This window comes from Theropithecus gelada, chromosome 7b (genome assembly GCF_003255815.1).
Source record: "Theropithecus gelada isolate Dixy chromosome 7b, Tgel_1.0, whole genome shotgun sequence".
NCBI lineage: Eukaryota > Metazoa > Chordata > Mammalia > Primates > Cercopithecidae > Theropithecus > Theropithecus gelada.
The window spans coordinates 106,128,337-106,142,532 of NC_037675.1; positions in this window are offsets into that span (position 1 = coordinate 106,128,337).

Genomic DNA, 14,196 nt, shown 5'->3' on the forward strand with positions numbered 1-14,196 from the left:
CCCTTCCTGAGCCATGTGATTGTCTCGAAAGAGCTGTTATTACTCTTATAAAAAAAAACTTATAAAAAATTCTAATCAACATGGGTCTTAAACCGTAACGTCTCAGCACCCAGCACTGCCTCCGCAACTTCGTGGGGCTGGCAGGAGGGACATTTACGAGCCATTCCATGCCCTGCGGCTGCCCGTCAACCGTGGGGCTTTTGTCACCCGTCAGAGCGATAACAATGGTTTTGTAACTCAAAAGTTATTTATCAACATCGGTATCTTCCACGTGAGGGTCTCTGGCAGCCAGGGTGGCGCTGAAAGGTTGGGGGTCCTGTCGTAGACATATATGATGGTCCCCAGCTCACCAGACCCGAGAAGCCTCCAAGACGTCACCACTTTCTGCTGCACCCGCTGTCTCGACGATGCATGGCGCGTGCCTCACCGGCACAGCGGGAAGCCAGGCTGACCTGCCGGCAGGACAGGGCGTCTGAGGCCCCAGGCAGCTGCTTTCCTCAAGGCCACCATCTAGCCCCACACACGGCAGCGATGCCTTTGGTCAGGGCCACATCCAGGCGTGCACTGAGCTAGAGCGCACCGGACCTGAGCGTGCAGCACCACCACTCTGTGGACCTTATCAGGGCAGCATCTCAGGGGCAAGTCTCCCCACCTGGTACTCCAGGATTAGCACCGCCTCGAAGTCAGGTTGGAGTCGCGCTCGGCCACGCACCATGAGTGACCTGAGCACGCCTCATCCCCAGAGCCCAGAGGGAGCAGTCCACGGCTCAGGGAGAGCCTTTGGGGACAGAGTACCCAGTGCCCCACGGCTCCTTAGTCATCATCTGGGGAGTCTGACTCCTCCTGAGCTGGGGGCCCCCAGTGGGAGGCTGCCGAGCCAGCTCTGGGCCCCGGGGCTTCCAAGGAGCCTGTCCCCGGGAGCAGCAGGTGAGCTGCGAGAAGCAGGCAGGTTTGTCACCGTGAGTGTGCAAGCTGTGGGGGCCTGGCCCCTCCGTGCCCTTCCCCGGACACATCTCCAAGGCAGGTTGCCTTTCCCCATTTCCTCCAGTTGCAGGTTCTGGCCAGTGTCCCCATGGAGGTCACATGTGCTGTCGGCTCCTGAACCAACTCCAGCTTTGGCCCAAGGGCAGGAGCCCAGCCTCGAGGACAAGGACAAGCACCAGGGCCCTGGAGACAGAACCAGCAGGGCAGGTGGTGCTCAGCCCCTCGGGGCCCTTGGGGCTCCACTGCAGCAGCGGTCATACCCTCTCCTTCCCCAGAGACGGGCCAAGATGCGATTTGCTTCCTCACCTTCACGCTGAGAAAGGGGGGGCCTGTCTGCAGACAGGCCCCCCTCCCTGCCTAGGAGACTGTTCCCCAGGGCTTTCTTGCACCCCGATGCCATTTGACTGATCCTGTCAGGAGGGTCTCTGACTCACCACCGGTGGGCCAGGTGTGAGCAAGCAGGTGCTCAGACAGTCACGGGTGCGGGCTCTGCAGGTGAGCACTGCCCAGGTCGCTCAGGACTCCAGAGACTCTGAATGGAGAGAACCCCACATTCTCTGCCTCTGAATTGTGTGAACGTGACCTGAACTCGCAGACCACAGCAGAGAGCAAATGTGTCAGAAATGCCCACCTGTGAGACCCAGGCCTTGCCTCGGGCTTTGGAGAGGCCGGTTTGTGGTTTAAGGACAAGCCGGGGACAGGGTTCCTCAGGAGTGACCCATCACTGGAGGCTCAGGCGGCTGCAAAAGTCAGAAAGGGCAGAAGACAATCTGGGGGTGACTGCTGGCCCGCCTGACACGCAAGGGTCATGGTTTCTCCTGTGCTCGTTGAGGTCTGTATGGGACCCGGGGCTGGCAGAAGCAATGACAGAGGGAATAGACTGCACCTCACCAGCCTCCCCGCACCTGGCTTCCTTGCCTCCACCCACACTGCAAGATGGAGCACACGGGAAGGCATTTGCACACACAACCCCTCAGCGCCCCAGACACTGCAACCCCTGTCCTGGGAGCCAGGGCCGCCCTGGCCTGGGGGTACAGACGGGCAGGCGAGGGGCACACCTGACACCCGTCAAGCAAGACTTGCCAAAGTAGGAGGCTCAGGAGTGAGGCGGGACAAACACTGGCACAGGAGGCCCAGGCCCGCGAGCACCTAAGGAGGCCCCTGGGGGAGGAAGGGCCAGAGTGGGAGTGCGTGAGACACCCAGCCTGGGACGCGAGGAGCCACAGCCGGCAGTGCAGCAAGCAGGGGCCCTCTGGGGCCTGAGGTGGAAACCAGGGAAGGCCAGCACTTCTAGACAGCAGCTCAGTCGCTCGCTCCACCTCTCAGAGTTCCTTTTCCAATATTCTCCACGCATTGTCCGGAATCCAAATATTCCCACTTTTACAAGCAGCTTCCAGATAGCGGTGTGCAGGAGGCCGAGCCACACCGTCTTTGAGGAGGCAGGCGAGATGAAGATAAGACCAGAGAAATCCATCACACTGGCTTTTCAGGCCACACACCCTCTCCGGACCCTGCCGAGATTAAGATGCACGGTCCTCCGTTATGGGGGCCCATGAAGCCGGCACTCCTCAGCCACAGAAATGGAGCCGTAATTCAGACCAGAAGCGGGGAGATCGCCCCCCAGATAAACACCTAGCAGCTCTAGAGTGCTGGCGGCCCTGGGCGTCTGCCCCACTCCCAGCCCCAGGGCAGCCTGGGGAGGAGGGGTTCTGGAGGACCCCAGCCCCTACACGGCCCCCCACTCCCTAACACTTGCTTGGGCCTGGTGGGGGCGGGAGGCTAGACAATGAACTGAGGCAGCCCCTGAGGGCCACCTGCTGCAGCTTGGGGACCCTGGGGACAGGGCCAGACGGCCATGACATGTCTCAAGGGCCTTTGCCAAGCCTGGCATCCTTGTCCATAAAAGGACCAGGCCAGGGCCGGGCGCGGTGGCTCACACCTGTAATCCCAGCACTTTGGGAGGCCGAGGCAGGTGGATCACGAGGTCGGGAGATTGAGACCACCCTGGCTAACACGATGAAACCTCATCTCTATTAAAAATACAAAAAATTAGCTGGGTGTGGTGGTGGGCACCTGTAGTCCCAGCTACTTGGGAGGCTGAGACAGGAGAATGGCGTGAACCTGGGAGGCAGAGCTTGCAGTGAGCCAAGATCGCGCCACTGCACTCCAGCCTGGGTGACAGAGTGAGACTCCATCTCAAAAAAAAGGACAGGGCCGGTGGCCAGGTGCGGTGGCTCACAGCTGTAATCCCAGCACTTTGGGAGGCCGAGGCGGGCGGATCACCTGAGGTTGGGAGTTCGAGACCAGCCTGACCAACATGGAGAAACCCCGTCTCCACTAAAAACACAGGGCCGGGCGTGGTGGCACATGCCTGTAATCCCAGCTACTCAGTAGGCTGAGGCAGGAGAATTGCTTGAACCCAGAAGGCGGAGGTTGCACTGAGCCGAGATCCCACCACTGCACTCCATCCTGGGCAACAAGAGCAAAACTCCGTCTTAAAAAAAAAAAAAAAAAAAGGATGGGGCTGGCCAGGGGCAGGGCTGTTTCACCTTCACCACACCAAGCTGAGGACAGAACCCAGGCTGGGGCCGGGGCAGGAGGAACTGAGGCCGTTCAGGCGTTGTCTGGCCACCCTAAGGGGTCAGCCCCTCTGCCCAGGAGCTCAGCGATGCTGCCTGTGGCCACGGGGTCGCCTGCTCTACCTTCAGCCTCAGTTTCTCCCTTGTAAAGGGGACATACAGCCCCTTGGGAGCCATGAGCTTCGGCCACTACTTGTGAAGCGCAGAGGGAGCTGGAGCACAGAGGCCTCAGTCAGGCACGTGCTGCTGCCGAGGTCCACGTGGGAGGTTATGTGCAGCCCTGCAGCGGTGCTGGGTGTGGGCCCTGCACCTTCAGGGCCCCCCTGGTGCACCCTGGGGGCTGTGAGGCCAGCTCGCTGCCTTTCCAGCTCATCCACCCCATTTCTCTGCTCTAGCCCTTCCCCAGGGCTCCTGCATTCAGCCCCTCCAACCCCAGCTTGGCGAGCTGCCCCTTCTGTCCTGCTCCCACTGCCACCCCCAGCACCAGCCCTTCCCAGTGCCCCTGAGCCCTATGGGACCCCTGCCCTGCCCCTAGGCACACCTCAGCCACAGGCCATGCCCGGACATCACCCACGGCTGGTCCTGGGGCCACAGTACACTGGACACAGGGTTCCAATGTGCTACATGAACCATGACAGGATCTGTGCAGCAAAGGGGGGTCCCCGCATACCCCGAAAGCCCCTCCTGCCCTCAGCCTCCCCAATACCTTCAGCAGGAAGGTGTGTGCAGGGTCTCTGGAGGCTGCCGCCCTCCCACCCACAGCAGCCAACCTGCCTCGGGGCAGCCAGAGTCAGCCAGTGCAGCTTTCAAACAGGATCATAGCGAGAACGCCACATAAAAGCTCTAAATAAACCCCAAAAAGGAAAATGGGACTGTTTTACCACTGAATCAATTCACCTCTAATTTTAATGCTCTGAAAAGTATTTTCTCTTAATGACTCCATTATTTTATCATACGGTGAGCAATAAACTCCCTCCGCATGCCTGCCACAGCCACAGCCTCTCGGGTGTCTGCCAGGCAGGGACTCCTTTACAGGCGGCTCTGCGCACACACAGCACCTGGCTCTCGTTTAGTGGTGATTTTATAGAAGATTCCCCCATTTCGTGTAACATAAAGTCTAGAACTTAATTAGCCACCGCCAGCTCCTCGGGCTGCTATGGAGCAGGTGTGCTCGTGCACCCGCAGACCACACACACCATGACGAAGTTACCGACCGTCTCGAGGCAGTGTCCCTGTGGCTGGCATGGTCAGCACGCCCCAAACATGAAGCACTCAGGACCCCAGAGGGCTCCTGGCCTCCCGCCTCGTAAGTGGGTGCAGGTTATTAATCCCCAGCTCCCTGATGGCTCTCCCACTGGGACATACACATTCCTCACAGGCAAACGTGATCCCCATCAGGGAGCTGGCGCTCTCGGGAATGACCTCCATGTGGGCTCCTGGGGAAGCCCAGGCGACTGTGCAAACCCTGCTGGCAAGGGTGCCGCCCTCCACGGTTTTCCAGGCCCCAGGGTGGGCGCATGTACCGGCTCACGGTGGGTCTGCTCCAACTCAGTGGGAAGAAGAGATGCCGAGGACGCAGCAGCAGCACCATATGTGGGAATGGGGACAGCTGCGGGGGACAGGGAGCACAAGTGAGGGACAGGGCCAGGGCAGGTGAGGCCAGACGGATGGACATGGTGATCAGGGTCGGACACAGTTCCTCCTACAAGAGCCTGCTTGTGCCCTTTGATCTCTGACATCTCTCTTGGGTGCTCCACATCGAGAGGCCGCCAGGGCGCATCTGACCCCCTCCTCCAGTAAACCTAAATTAATTCCTTATTGTGCAACCTGGACAACTGTACATGGCCAATATTCAGGGGTCCCAACAAACTGCCTTGTAAATTGGAGGCCAGAGCCTGGCTTCCCTGTGTGGTGCTAGGCAAGGCACTGCAGCTTACACATGACACACACATGGCACACACGAGTCACACACACAGCACACACATGCCCCTGCTGCTCCCACCTGACACCGGGCACTTACCCACACGCCTTCTCCCCCAGACAAAAGAGCAAGGGAGGTGGGAGGGTAAACGGGGGGCATGAGTAACCTCACAGCACCCTAGATGCTAAGGGAACAGGCACCCGTGGGCCAGGTGCGTGTGCACACCTGTCTGGGCATGAGCACAGCTGTGGGGTGTCTACGCAGGGCTCACGCATGCGGCCCAGAAACCTCCTGCGTACTAAGATAGCTCGTTCAATATCCGTAGCATGAGGGGCACTCCTGGAGGGGTCTTGGGCAATTCTCGACCTAAATGGCTATTGGCAGACTCTCCTCTCCCTGCGGGCCGGGAGGAGTCACAGAATGACTTTGTAACAGTGCGTTCTCCCTGCGTTTACCCCAGTGGGTTCTACAGGCTGGGCCTTGTCAAAGCGAAATGGGCAGGTGCTGGGCACTGGTGACAAGGCGGTGGCAGCACTTGGCCACACTCAGCCCTGGGGGCCCCAGAGGTGCATATGTCATGGTCCTCCCCTTATGAGCGAGGAGACAACAGGGCTGCGTGCAACTTGAGTGCCAGGGAACTGGGAGAGTGGGGCTCACGTGGCACGTCTGCCCACCTCTGCTGAAGCCTGGGTCCACACAAAGCCTCTCAGGGTTAGAGCTTGCTGGGGCCCCGCCAGGGATGTGAGACAGAGAGAGAAGGTGTGTGTGCGTGCATGCGTGTGAGACTCAGTGTGCCTGGTTGTGCACATGTGACTGCATACGTATGAAACAGACAGGCGACGGTTCACAGGAACTTCTGTGGCACACTTGAGCCGGGGGAGCCCCCTGCTTCTGACTGTACAAAGACCTCACGCTCTCATCTGAGACCAGAAAGCTGTGGATGGGGTCGGTGGCTCCTCCAGGAGCTAAGCTCCACCTCCCACTCCTCAGTCTGACCCTGGCCTCCCTCCCCAGCCCTCCCCAGCCCTCCCTCTTTCGGTTTTTTGTTTGTTTGTTTGTTTGTTTTTTCCTATCCCCACACTCCTCTCCTGTGGCCCTGGCTTCAGGCCCCTCCCCAGCAGAAGCTGCAGCAGCCCCAGTGCAGTGGTGGGAGGGGCCTGGGCAGACTTGGCAGTGCCCACTGTCCTATGCCCCTTGCCTGGCGCCCCAGCCTGGCCCCTCATGCCCACCCCATGCTGGGTAGGGAGGCCCCATTGTGAGCCCGTCGCTGCTGCCGCTGGAGGCCACCGGGGCCCAGCTCCCGAGAGGATTTTTCTCAGGCCTGTTTTAGTGACTTCCTCTGAACTTCCTGCGGCTGGCTGCACCGTGGGATTGCAGAAAGCCCCGAGAGCCCCGGGGAAGCGGGCATTGAATCACAAGCAATGGCACTTCCAGCACATCCAATCAATGTTGTTGTTCGTAAGAAATGGAAACAGGACATGGCAAGAAAAAGCCAGTTTCAGGAACAGGGCTTCTCCCCTCAGGCTCCGGAAAGGGCAGGGAAAGTCTCGGTTGGCCCATGACTGGGACCCTGGAGTCCAGACCCGAGATCCCCACTCCCGGCCACAGGACATGGTCAACAGGTCCCCGCCTGGCTGCCCCACCTCTGGGAGCCCTCCTGCCACCCTGGCTGGCCTCCTGCGGGCTCTGAGTGAGGTCAGGCCCCGGGAACGAGGGAGGGGCTGCTCCTGAGTCCCCAGGGCCCTGGGCTGAGTGGACCCTGCTAAGCCTCCTTGGCCCTGCCTAGCTTCCTTCACGCAGAGCTGCTGGTGCACGTGCCCCAGAATGAGGCAGGCACTGCCCCACAGAGAAGGCTTGCCCATCCCTTCCCTCTGTGTCCCAGGACAGGGCCTTGGCTGCTGCCCAGGATGTCCTGCAGCAGCCCCTCCCCCAGCCAGCCTGTCCCTCAATGCTCTCCAGCAGGCACAAGACCAGAGAGCCACATGCTCTGTGCTCACCCTGCACACCTACCCACACACCTCCCCCCAGACCTCCTGGTCCTCGAGCCTATGCTTCCCACAGGCCCTACCTGGTCATCCAGGCCAGCTGCCATGGCCCAGGAACCTGCATCCATCCTTCCCTTGGCCACAGTGACACCCAAGGCAGTGCTCACAGCTCATCCCTGCCCTCAGGGCCCCTGAGGGGTCACCAGTGCCACAGCCAGTCATGTCATGTTGCACTGACTTCCCCAGCCAACCACCTGGGGGCCAGGGCTAGAGTTTTTCCTCCATTGTCCACGAATCATGGCTATCACTGTTGCATGGGTTCCTGGAGGTCTGGACCACCTGCCACATGACGTACTAAGCATGACATCACGAATGAAGCTGATGAGCATCATTTTCTACAGACCAGGAGTGTCCCAGAGCACTGGATTGCAAGAGTAGCAAGAAAGTACCAGTGGCTGGAGCACTGCTGTCTCTCACAGTGACTGGGTGGGCCCCTCTACACTGAGGTGGTTGGGAAGGACATGCTTCCTGGACACACAGCACACACCCAGTGCCAGAGGATGTGGCGACTTGGTTCGGTCAAGGTACCGCATCTGGCGGCGCAGTTTCCATGTGGGCTAACTCTGGGTTGGGTTGGGTTCGTCCATCACCATCGGCCATGATGCTGCTGGGTTTTGTGGACCACATGGGTGAAGAGAGTGGGAACAATGGGGACAGTGGGATTGGCCATGCCTGTATCTTTTGAGTCTTCGGGGATGGTCCTAATTTCTGCAGATGCTCAGGATGTGTGGAATGACTCTCTTGGCCAGGGTCTTAGAAGCTTCCACTTATTTGTTTGGGTTTTTTTCCTGCCCAAATGGCTCATAATCATTAGGTCAAGGAACCAATGGGTGGGCTCTGCCAACTGCAGAGTACACGCAGCTCCTTCCCTTGGGCACGAGAGGCTGAGGGTCCCAGGACCACTGCAGGGCAGGCTTGTCCCCAGGTCTCTGGGAGCCCTTACTCTGCCCACGGTGGTGTTCTGGGTCCCCTGATGTCACTGCCAGCTCAGAGCCTGTACCCACAGCTCTCAAAAGATTGGGAGAGTCTCCTGCCCAGCATACAGTTTCTCTGGGCCCTGGACACTGACTTCTGCCCTTTCAGGCCAGCTGCTCCTCACTTGGCAGAAAGATCAGGAGAACCTGCACTTCCCAGCGGGCCGGAGGGCTCCAGGGGGCACCAGGGAGGGCGGCACCAGTGACGGGCACACCTGGGCCGAGGGAACTTTGGGCACCCAGGCTCTGGGCCACTCAGAAACTGCCAGGCGGGCACCCATGTGGACCAGAACTGTGTGCCTGCCCGGCCAGCCTAACCTTGCCGCTTTCACAGGGAGGCACACGGGAGCCCCTCAGAACCTGCCACGGCCCTGCAAGGAGAGCATTCCCCTGGGGCAGGAGGCAGCGGCTCTCAGCCAGGCACTGACTGCCCAAGGTCACAGAGCCAGGACAGGGTGTGGGCGGGGCCCTCCCTCCCCCCAGCTCTGGTGCCAAGCTCTTCCCAGTGTCTTGTGCCCCATGTCCCAGCAGCCGTGTGCAGGGCAGTCATGACCAAGTGCAGCACCCAGTGCCCTGGCTCTGAGCCCACTCCATAATCTGCTGCCTCACAACCTTGCAAGGAGCTTCCTCCTACAGAGCCCCTGTCCTTATCTGCCAATGAGACCAGGCCTGGGGCTCAGGGGGCGGCAGGGAGGGAAGGAGAGCTAAGCCCTGTGAGGAGCTAAGCCGTTGCACACAAGCATGCATCCTGCCCATCGAGCGCTTGGAGAGCACGGTTAATAGAAAGACCCAACTCCGTAGAATATGGAGTTTTATTCTGAGCCAATATGAGTGACCGCAGCCCAGGAAAAAGTGCACGCACCCAGGGAGCCCTGAGTGGGTGGTCCTGAGGCAGCCAGAGTCCAGCTCTGCTTCCTACGAGCTTTACTGTGACAGAATTTCAGGCAGTCATAATTCAAGGAGCTTCTACATCGGTTTAGCACAGAAAGGCAGCGTGTCTTGAAGCGGTGGGGGACAGGTCATCAGTGGGGCCAGAGATTCTTTCATTTGCAATGAGTTAAAGAAGTAAAGCTTTTTCTATGAATGGAGTCATCAGAAAGGAAAGTTTTAAGTTAAGATTAAGAAGTCTTTTAACCGATACACTGGGTCACAGTGGCTTGTGGGGTGCGTGACTTGACCCTGGTCTGGCGGCCTTCGGTCCTGTTTATAATTTGTGTCGGGGTCACAGTCTTCTGATCGCTAGGTTAACGTCAGTACTGGTCGGCCCTGCCTGAACTCCCACAGGGAACCGGGAGAGCGGGGCGTGTCTGCCCTCCCGTCCCATCATGACTGGGAACTCAGTTTTTCCGGTTTCTCGGGAGTCCCTTTGGCCAAGAGGGGGCCTGTTCAGTGGGTTGGGGGGCTTAGGGTTTTATTTTTATTTTACAGCACGCAGCACTTTTGCACACTGACGGTGTGGCCTGCACAGTTCTGGGCACATGTCCACAGATGTGTGGCATGCCTGCGTCACAGAGAATGCACGCTTCTGGCGTGAGAATGAGGCTGTGTGTGATGTGTGGGAATGCTCGGCCCCGGGCCTGCCGCAGCCAGGTCCCTGCAGTGGGTCCTCACGGCCGGAGACCAGGGATGGTGCCCACAGTGGGAACCTGGGCTGACCGGCTGCCCCCGGGACCCACGTCTGCAATTGCCCCACTGAAGCCCAGACAGACCCCCGCACGGCCTCCCCTCCAAGCACAGGACCCTCAGCAGGTCAGGGTGGTGGTGGAAGGATCTCCCGGCCCCTCCAGCCAGCCCCTGAGATGCTGCTGGAGAAACAGCTGTGACAGGCAGCTCCGGGAGCGCCGGCTCAGTTACGGCGTATGTGCGGCCCCCCAGCCAGCTGGCTTTCAGGAAAAGACCGACTTTGTACATAAAATTTATCACTGTAACAATGGCTCCTGTAGAGAGAGGAGGACGTTCACAGCCTCTCGGAGGTCATGAATAATGGAGGAGAAGGAAAGGGGCCGCTTTGGTTAGTGTTCCGAGGGGCCCAGAGGCCCCCATTATCTCGGCTGATAGGAGCAGCAGGGGCCCCAGCAGCTATGGCTCTCACTCGCGGAGACCAGTGTGTCATCACCCAGGCCCCCCGCCACACTCAGGGCTGGGGGGAGTGTCCATGCTTCCTGTATTCTTAATAAGGGCTCTGACTTGGTGACAGGGTGACCATACATGGCCCTGTCAAAAGGCCCTGCCTCAGTCTGAGAATGACGAGCTACAGGCTCTCCGGTAGGGGCCTGGACCTCCCACTCCGGGCTGTGACCTGGGGCAGGACTCCAGCTGCATCCACAAGCTGGAAGAGCAGCATATCTCCAGGCAGCCACATGTCAGGGGCCAGTGAGCAGACACCGGAGCCAGAGCGTCACAGGTCACCCCCACACGCCCAGAGTCTTCTCTCCCGTCCTCCTACCTCCCTCCCCACCTGAGGTCTGTGGGGCCCTGAAGAGTCCCCAAAGGCACAAATCCTTCTTTGCTTGCCTCCAGTGACGGGGAACTCACTACCTCACTGTCGGCTGTTCCTCCTGTGGGCAGCTCTGCCTGGTGGGAGGTTCTCCCCACTAGCCCCTGCACAGAGCAGCCTGTGCCTGAGGAGCCCCAGCCCAGATTCCAGCTCTCATCCAGAGCATGCGTCAGCCCCTCTAATCCCAAACCCACACTCCTCCCTCATTTCCCCCATTTCCTCTCCTCCTCTCCTGGACTCCACCCTCAGGCTTCACTCCCATCAACCCCCAGGGTGCCCGGGCCAAGCCTACCTGTGACCACCACGTGGCAAATCCTGTGGGGACCTCACTCCTTGTCCATCCTGACCTAGCACTGGCTGAGTGTGCCAGCAGCAAAGACCTGCTCATGTGGCCTCCGCTGGCCCTGGACTCACCCGCCACCCCAACCCCTGCCTGCCCTCTCCCACCCCCATGCCTTCTCTCCAGGGCCCCCTCATGATGATCACAGCTTATGGGGCCTCTCATGACCCCATCAGCCACCATCCCCACGCAGCTGGAGACCCTCGACCAAGCCCTGTCAGCGGGTTTCCAGCGGTCATGAAGCAGCTGACTACTCACAGCAGAGACGAGCACTGCGAAGACGTGTTCCCACTGCAACAGAGGGAGCTGGGCTCAGGACGGCCTCAGCTGGGCTTTCCCCTGCAGCCAGAGGGAGCTGGGCTCAGGACGGCCTCAGCTGACAGGGGTGCAGCGCTGAGCCCTGGAGACGCCTGGAGAACCTTTGGACCCATTTCCAGCACAAGCCCTGGTGCTTCAGTCAGCACAGCCTGCACGAATTTCCCCCTAGGCTGTATGCCAGACAGGGGAAGGGCCAGCCTCCAGGCCTCTGAGCAAGAGCGCCATGGCCCACTCTCACCCCCGGGCCAACGCTGGCCTCTCTTATGCCTGGGGTCCTTCTGCTTCAACCAGCTGTGGACCCCATCCCCATCTCCCGGACCCACCGGCCCTTTCTTCTCTGGCCTAGGTCAGCCTAGAGCCTCCACACCCTCCAGTCCCACCCCGTCCCTGCCTGGAACCACGTATGAGGCCATGCTGAGGCCCAGGGCTCTCCACATTCCAACCAGACCATGGTCCAGAGAGGGCTGGGAGTCTGGGCCAGCACCACATGGCCATGACCGGAGTAGCCACAATCACCAGCCCTGCAGTCTCCACTCCCACGTGCCACCCCACCCCACCCCAGCCACCTTCCAGGACCACCCCAAGGAAAACAGCCCAGACCAGCCAGCTCGCTGGACTTTCCCAGCACTCAGGAGTGCCCGGTCACCGGACATGCTCCACCCTCCCGCTGAATGACAGCTGGCCTCCACTGCTGTGTCCCTGGGGCACTGCCCAGGGTGGGTGCACCACAAAGACCTGGGGAGGGTGGGGCATCCCATCATTCCCAGCTCACAGGGAGAGATGAAGGTGTGGCGGGGATCACCTGGCTGAACAGTGACAGAGCCGGGCCCAAACCTGGGCACCACGTCCTTGGCACCACTGCCTGTGGGCACATGGGCCCACCTGCTGGCTGCAGACAGGACTGACACAGCCGAGCTCCTCCCTGGCACTGCCTGGCACAGGCACCGGGGACCCCCTGTGGACCCGGCAGCTCAGCACTCCCCTGGGCCGGCCTTATCTCGCCTTGCAGAGCCCAGGCTGGAGTGAGGTGCAGTGGACGGAGGCGAGGAGGGTGCAGCTGAGCCCTATCAGATAAGGCCAGAAATACGACCCTGCTGGGACCTGAGCCCCAAGCCGAGCCATCAGCTCGCTAATAAATTACACGGAGCCAGTGTCCACAGGGGTGGCCCGCATCGCCTTTCCAGGGAGCACAGAGATGGGGCAGCACCCGAGGTCTGTGGGCTGGCCGTTCCCTCCCTTCTGTCAACGAGAAGGGTCAGGAAGGAGCTGTCCTGGAGGCCCCCAACTTCAGGCGTGCAGCCTGACCTCTTAAATCCAGGAGGAGCAGCTCCAGCCCTGGGAAGCCAAGGAGAGGTTTCCAGATCGGGCACAGGCGGGAGAGGGGTCTTGTCTGGCTCCAGGACCTCTCTCTTCCCAGGAAGCCAGGCTGCCAGCAGGACCATCCAGCCTTCCTCAGTGCTGTCCCTGGAACAAGGGTCAGTGCACCACGGCCCTCCTGCCAATCTGGCCCGCCCCGTTTGTGTAAACACAGAGCGCACCGTATGCCATATTCCCCTCTACAAGAAAAGTTTGCTCTCCCCGCCCTGTACTGAAGACAGCGGCAAAGGGAGTGCCAGTCCCCTGAACCCTGCCCCGATGGCCGCATTGTGCATGCTCAGATGGTGGGTTCCAGGCCACTGTGCCCAGGCAGCCTCTGTGCACACTGTCCCCCAGCCTGGCACACCCTGGGCTCCCGGGGGTCCTGTAGCTTGACCCAAGGGAGATGCACCCCCGCTCCTAAGAGAGCAGCATGAGTCTCTCCACACCTCCTCCAGCAGTCCCCTCAAATAGGTCAAAGTCCTGCAAACCAGGCAGGGGTCTGCCCACATGTGGTGGTGCCCTCACCAGCCTCTTTCAGGCCTGCCTTTACGTGCACCAGCAGACGGGGGGCTGGCAAGGACGGGCCGCCAAGCCTGAGCCGGGCTGCCACCTCCGGGCTGTGTGACTTTGGACAGGGTGCCTCAACTCTCTGAGCTGCACTTTCACCTACAAATAAGGGGCAGACTCAGCAGCTGCCAGGCAGGGCGGTTGGACACCCACCCGGGACAGACCCTGAGAAAGGGTGATCCCTCGCCCCTGCCATCCCTCACTGACCCAGACATTGCCCCCTCCTGCCCGGGCAATATCGAGGCTCGGCCAGTGTGCCCCAAAACAGCAGCTTGGGACCCATTCTTTGCCTCTCCCTCTGGCAACCCCAGGTCAGGACTCACAGGGCCACAGGGGCCAGGGCAGGGCGGGGCGGGCACCCTCTCTACTGTGGAGGCCCCATGCCAGGTCAGGGTCTTACTGGAGGCTGGACTCTGTGATCACCTCACCTCCCACAGCCCCACAGTGCCCTCCCTCTCCCACTCCGCCCTGAATTCCAATCCATCGGTTTTTCCAAGAGCTGCGCAGCTCCGGAACTGGCCTGGGAGAGGGGCACATTTGGGCCGCGAGGGGCGGGAAGAGCATCAAACTCTGGTCTCATCTGAAATCCTGGTCTGTTGTCTACCGGGGGCC